Raw genomic sequence first — 6,651 nt, forward strand, 5'->3', positions numbered from 1 at the left:
ACTTTCTGCATGTACTGCCAGTGTCTACATGTGGTCCAGGGGAAGGTCTTGTCATTCCCAGGGGTCTGAAGCATTGGGGTCCTTAATGTGGCTGTTTGTGTCAACAATACACATTCGCTCTGACATCATTCCCCATAACATAATTTTATAATTTATGATTTTAAAAAGATTTATTATTGCTGGGCGGTGGTGGCACACACCTTTAATCCCAGCCCTTGGGAAGCAGAGGAAGGCAAATCTCTAGGCCAGTCTGATCTACAGAGGGAGTTCCAGGACAGCCAGAGCTGTTTGTTACACAGAGAAACCCTGTCTTGAGCCCCAGTCCTCTCAGAACTCAAGCTCTCACGTTCTTTCTGTACCATCTTCTGCAACGTTCTCTTCACTCTGGTATTGTGGCAGGGCAGGGGGTTGAAACACATGTTTCTCATTTAGGGTGAGGTACTCCCGGTCACTCATTCTCAGCACTTCGACCAGAGTTTGTTCTCTCTCTCTCTCTCACCATGTGGGTCCTGGGGATTGAAGTCAGGTTGTCAGGCTTGGTAGCAAGCACCTTGATTTACTGAGCCATCTTGCTGACACCTTATTACCAGCTTTTAAACAGGCATTTTTCTTAGTTGGGCATTGGTGGCACACGCCTTTAATCACAGCACTTTAATCCCAGGGAGGCAGAGGCAGGTGGATCTCTGTGAGTTCAAGTCCAGCCTGGTCTACAGAGTGAGTTCCTCACAGCCAAGCTACACAGTGCACCAAAACAAAAACCACAGGTATTTCTCTTTTTCTTTCTTTTCTTTTCTTTGAGACAGGGTCTCCTATGTAGCTTTGGCTGGCCTGAAGCTCAAACCAGGATGACCTCAAATTCAGAGAGATCAACCAACTTGCCTCAGCCCCCAGAGCACCGAGATTTAAGGTGTGCACCACTCCTGGACTTAAACAGATATTACTTAAATGGCTAATGTCAGGTCCAAAGGAAACCCCAGTTCCCCAATTCTGGAATTAGAAAAAAAGTCAGCATTCCTCAGGCATTTGTCAAGCTGAGTCTCCTCTACCAAAAAGAGCCATTTCCCTTATCACTGGCAGCAGGGACAAATGGCTCTCTGGGGTGCCTCTTGGTACCACAGCACCTGCTGGCCTCCAGGATGCCGTAGTATCATAAGTACCTGTTGCACATTCCAGAGTCCATGCTAACATCCCAGCTCTTCTCATCTCCTCCCCTCCCCTAAACTCCCCTAGCTCACAGGCTTCTCCCCACACAGCTCACCCCCCCCACCCCCCCACCCCCGCTGTTTCAGCTATGGTCCTTTGGCCTGCAATCTTTCTGTCTTCCTGTCTCCCTCCTCCCCATCTTTGTGCTCTCCTGAGACTCCCTACTCTCGCTCTCTCCCTCTCTCTCTCTCTCTCTCTCTCTCTCCCTCTCCCTCCCTCTCTGGCTGTCATGGCCAGGTCCAGTCTGCTGTTTTCTTTTTCTGCTCTGGAGTCTTCCAGATATCTCTGGCTGTTCTCTCCCTATTTATTTATTTATTTATTTATTTATTTATTTATTTATTTATTTTTTGGTTTTTCGAGACAGAGTTTCTCTGTGTAGCTTTGCGCCTTTCCTGGATCTCGCTCTGTAGACCAGGCTGGCCTCGAACTCACAGAGATCCGCCTGCCTCTGCCTCCCAAGTGCTGGGATTAAAGGCATGCACCAGGGCTACACAAAGAAACCCTGTCTCAAAAAATAAAAACAAGGGGTTGGGAATTTAGCTCAGTGGTAGAGCACTTGCCTAGCAAGCACAAGGCCTTGGGTTCGGTCCTCAGCTCCGGAAAAAATAAAAAATAAAAAAAAACGAAAAACAGCCGGGCGGTGGTGGCGCACGCCTTTAATCCCAGCACTCGGGAGGCAGAGCCAGGCGGATCTCTGTGAGTTCGAGGCCAGCCTGGGCTACCAAGTGAGTTCCAGGAGAGGCACAAAGCTACACAGAGAAACCCTGTCTCGAAAAACCAAAAACAAAACAAAACAAAAACACACACACACACACACAAAAAAAAAAAAAACAAAAAACCTTTCCCTTTAACCATGGTCATGTAACCAATTTATACAGATAATGTGTATATTAATATGCAGAAGTGAGGATGTAACTCAAAGTTTAAAGCAAAGGAGACAAATTGTAAAATGAAGGCAGAGATGTCAAGCCTTTTCCTGTTTTAAGTTTCCCATTGGGTGTCTGCAGGGCTACTGAAGAATCCGTGCTTTTTAGCAAAATGTGAACAAGAAAAACAAACATGGGGGGAAGACTCTGAGACTTCGTAACAAATTCAACATATCTGGGGGCTCACAGCTGTCACTGGTGTTCTGGTTGCTCGGGAGTGGGTACAGCTTTGGGTCCTAGATGCTCAGGTACAAGTGTGTCTACACTCAGAAATCTCTTCTATAGAAAACTAGAGCTGTTTCTCACAGCATTCTCAGCTTTAGGGTTGGTGGACATCAACGGCAAGTCTCCTGGTAACATTCCAAGAGCTTTACCTAATCATCAGGAGGATGTTAGATCAGATACAGATTGATAATACCCCTCAATGTAAGGGTCTGAGACAGCCCAAGGCCATTTTGGCTCTCCATCTGCTGCATTCCACCTCCCCACACTCATGATGTTCTAATCAGCCAAAAATGTCTCTTCTACGGCTGTGGCTTTTTCAGAGAATGCGCAGAGCGGCCATCAGCAGGGGCTTTTCTCAATTCTCTGGACCTGATTTTGTTACATTTCTAGCTGGCTTGCCACCTCTCTGCTGATGGCTCTTCCCTGACCTTGTAGTTGTCTTTGGGCCTGAGTTCCTCTAATCTTATGTAACTTCCAAATAAAGCCGGGGTTCAGCAGCCTGAGTAGGAGGGGGTCCTCCCATCCTCCCCTTTGTCCCAGGTGGGTCTGCGAGGCACTGGGAACAAGATTCCTTTTCCCAGAGGGAGCGCCCCCCCCCCCCCCCCCCCCCCCGTTCCTACTCTGTAAGAGGTTGTAAGGATGGTAGGCCTCATCAACTCAGCTCCTCTTTCCCAGAGCGAAACTTCAGAAACTTCTTCGCTACCCCTGGGAGCAGGGTTAGAGCTCCTGAACACTTTCATGATTCAGACCAAGGGCCAGCTCTCAGTAGATCTTAAGTAAACGCTTTTTGCTTTGTTGTCTGATCTTGGCCATACAGAGTGAAAGGGTTGCCCAAGCATGTTGGGGGACCTGCTCCTGCCAGAGCTCTCAAGGTCAAGGCCTAGAGCATGCCTACATGTGTTTGCTCACATTCTCTAATCCTAGAGTCTAGTTCAGAGTCCAGCAAACAAAAACTGGCCTCCATGGCTGAGGGGCAGGAAGCACATTGGAAGGAGGAGCCGTATTAGTGGCTATCCATGTCACAGAAGCCAAGGTAAGGCTACCGCCTGCTCTCCCCTGGCAAGTTGGGAGTTGCTTCTGCCAGCAGTGAGGGCCCAGGGAAGTTCAGAGGTACAAAATTCAAATGAACCCACCCAAAGTTCCCCAACTAGTTTCAATGCATGGACTCTGCCATACAAAAATGAACATGTCAGCTAAGCATTTCAGACAATCCAGCACTGGGAGACAGAGATCAGAGGGTCGCTTGAGCCCAGCGTTAAGTCTCAAACCCTGCAACAAAAGGCTGAGGTACCTATTTGACTTATCAAAGGGAACCTGGCCACCAGGTTCTCCCAGCATCCCTCGGTCCCTACCTGTTACAGGGTATGGCTGGCATCCCCCACCCTCTACCCTGAACTCTCCAGCCCAGGGGTTGGGCTGCCCTTCCCCCAGAGGCTCTTCCCTATATAATCCAGACATTTTGGTCACCTGCTCCTTTTTGGACCTTTGGCCTCCTGCCTGCTGCACCTGGTTCCCCTCTTTTCCCTCCCCTTTCCCCTCCCCCTCTCCCACATGGCCCAGCTAAGTCGGGGTCATGTCCTCTCTGGACTCTCCCAGATATCCCTGCCTCTGACTGACTATGCTCTCCCACATATCTACAGTAAACCTTCTCCTCCACCGCACTTCGGAGCAGTCACGTCCTTATGATTTTTTGATAGATTTTGTTGTCGTTGTTGTTTTTGTTTTTCCTGGCATCAAGTGTGGTCCTTTTGTCTTCTGGCCTGCGTGTTTCTGCTGAGAAGTTGGTTGTTCTTCTATGGGTCTATTATATCTCATGGCTCTCAAGGCTTCTTCGGATTGGACTTTAAAACAATATTTACTTTTTGAGACCCAGTCTCCTGGTTAGAAATAAGTTCGAAGTCACAAAGAAGAGGCCACCATTCCAACTAAGGTGTCTGGACAAGGCCAATTTTATTCTTGATCAAGAAGGCATGCCCTAGCTGGGCGGTGGAGGCAGAGGCAGGTGGATCTCTGAGTTAGAGGCTAGCCTGGTCTACAGAGTGAGTTCCAGGACAGCCAGGGTTATATAGAGAAACCCTGTCTGGAGGGGGAGAAAAAAAAAAAAAAGCAAACACACAGAGAAACGGAGGAAGGACAAAGACAAAGAGTTGCTGCTCCGGGCCATCAAATTCCTAACACAGAGCCGTGGGCTTTTGAGTGAACAAAGGGGTTACCGGGGAAGAGGAAAACTTTTCCAAGTTTATCTTGGCGTGTTCCGGGAGCTCACCAGAGATGGCCACTCACACGGTATATAGCCATCTGAAAGTCTTTATTCCAGCAGACTGGGACCACACCCAAGTGTTTGGGACTTAGGTGGTCCGGACTGTCCAGAACATTGGGGGATTTTAGGGCAGAGACTTCATTCAGTCATTTTGCTGGGCAGGTGGTGCTTAACAGAAGCTAGGGTAGAGGACAGCCACTAGAGGGGGGCTCCCACCCACAGGCAGTTTTTTCTTTTTCTTTCTTTCTTTTTTTTTTTTTTTTTTTTTTTTTTGGTTTTTCGAGACAGGGTTTCTCTGTGTAGCTTTGTGCCTTTCCTGGATCTCGCTCTGTAGCCCAGGCTGGCCTCGAACTCACAGAGATCCGCCTGCCTCCGCCTCCCGAGTGCTGGGATTAAAGGCATGCGCCACCACCGCCCAGCCCCACAGGCAGTTTTAACAAAGGTTAAGTTAGCTAGGACATCCTGACCTTTGGAGTGCAAATGGAAGAACCTCTGCACTGTCTTGCCTGGTCACAGGTAGAGAAGACAAAAATCCTAATTCTTTGTCCTAAACAACAGCTTAATAGTATTGATAGCAAAGATTTATATTTGATATTTCTTACATCACAGAGCCCAAGGTTAGCCTCGAACTCCCTATGTAGCTAAGAAAGGACCAGGAACTGCTGATATCCTGCTCCACGTGCTAGGATTTAAATGCTGGGCCGAATGCATTCTAGGTAAGTGCTCTACTAACTGGGCTACACTCTCAGCCTTTTTCAATATTAAAAAAAAAATTAATTACCTCTCTGGGAGTGGGGGTGGGGTGAATGAAAAAAAGATATAAAAAGGAAAGGACGTGACTGCTCCGAGGTATGGTGGAGGAGAAGGTTTACTGTAGATATGTGGGAGAGCATAGTCAGTCAGAGGCAGGGATATCTGGGAGAGTCCAGAGTGGACATGACCCCGACTTAGCTGGGCCATGTGGGAGAGGGGGAGGGGAAGGGGGAGGGAAAAGAGGGGAACCAGGTACAGCAGGCAGGAGGCCAAAGGTCCAAAAAGAAGCAGGTGACCAAAATGTCTGGATTATATAGGGAAGAGCCTCTGGGGGAAGGGCAGCCCAACCCCTGGGCTGGAGAGTTCAGGGTAGAGGGTGGGGTATGCCTGCCATACCCTGTAACAGGTAGGGACCGAGGGATGCTGGGAGAACCTGGTGGCCAGGTTCCCTTTGATAAGTCAAATAGGCACCTCAGCCCTTTGTCTCAGGTTTGAAACTTGCATGCCATAGTTAGCATGTGGGGGTCAGAGGACAACTTTCAACTTTGGAAGTTAGTTCTCTCTTCCACCATGTGGGGCCTAGAGTTGGCACACAGGTAGTCAGGCTTGATAGTAAGCACCTTTATTTTCTGAGCCATCTTGTCAGCCCCTTTAATATTTTGACCCGGGTGAGTGAGCTTCTAAAGGCCACCCTAGCAAGGGAACATTTCTTTCTTTTCTTTTCTTTTCTTTTCTTTTTCTTTCTTTCTTTTTCTTTTTTTTTTTTTTTTTTTTTTTGACCTGAGGATCGAACCCAGGGTCTTGTGCTTGCTAGGCAAGCGCTCTACCACTGAGCTAAATCTCCAACCCCTTTTTTGGTTTTTCAAGACAGGGTTTTTCTGTGTAACAGCTCTAACTGTCCTGGAACTCACTTGTAGACCAGGCTAGCCTTGAACTCAGAGATTCACCTGCCTCTGCCTCTGCTGAGATTAAAGGTGTGTGTCACCACCGCCTGGTGAGCATTCTTTTTCATGGACTCTCTTTCGACCCTGAGTCTCTGCTAGGAAGAGAACTGTTCCTTGAAGGGCCCATGGGACATTTGTCATACCTGAGATAATTTGCCTTTATCCCTCTAATGTGCCAAGAACATGAGCTAACCACCGTGAGACTCAAGGCCATCCTATGTGCAGGCCTGAAAACAGTGGTAGGGTCTAGGGCAGGAACTTCACCAGGGCCTTCCTGACATTCTACCCATCCCAGTTCACCTCCTATGTTCAGAATGTCTGTCTGGGCGTTTAATTTCAC

This window comes from Peromyscus eremicus, chromosome 20, assembly GCF_949786415.1.
Source record: "Peromyscus eremicus chromosome 20, PerEre_H2_v1, whole genome shotgun sequence".
Lineage (NCBI taxonomy): Eukaryota > Metazoa > Chordata > Mammalia > Rodentia > Cricetidae > Peromyscus > Peromyscus eremicus.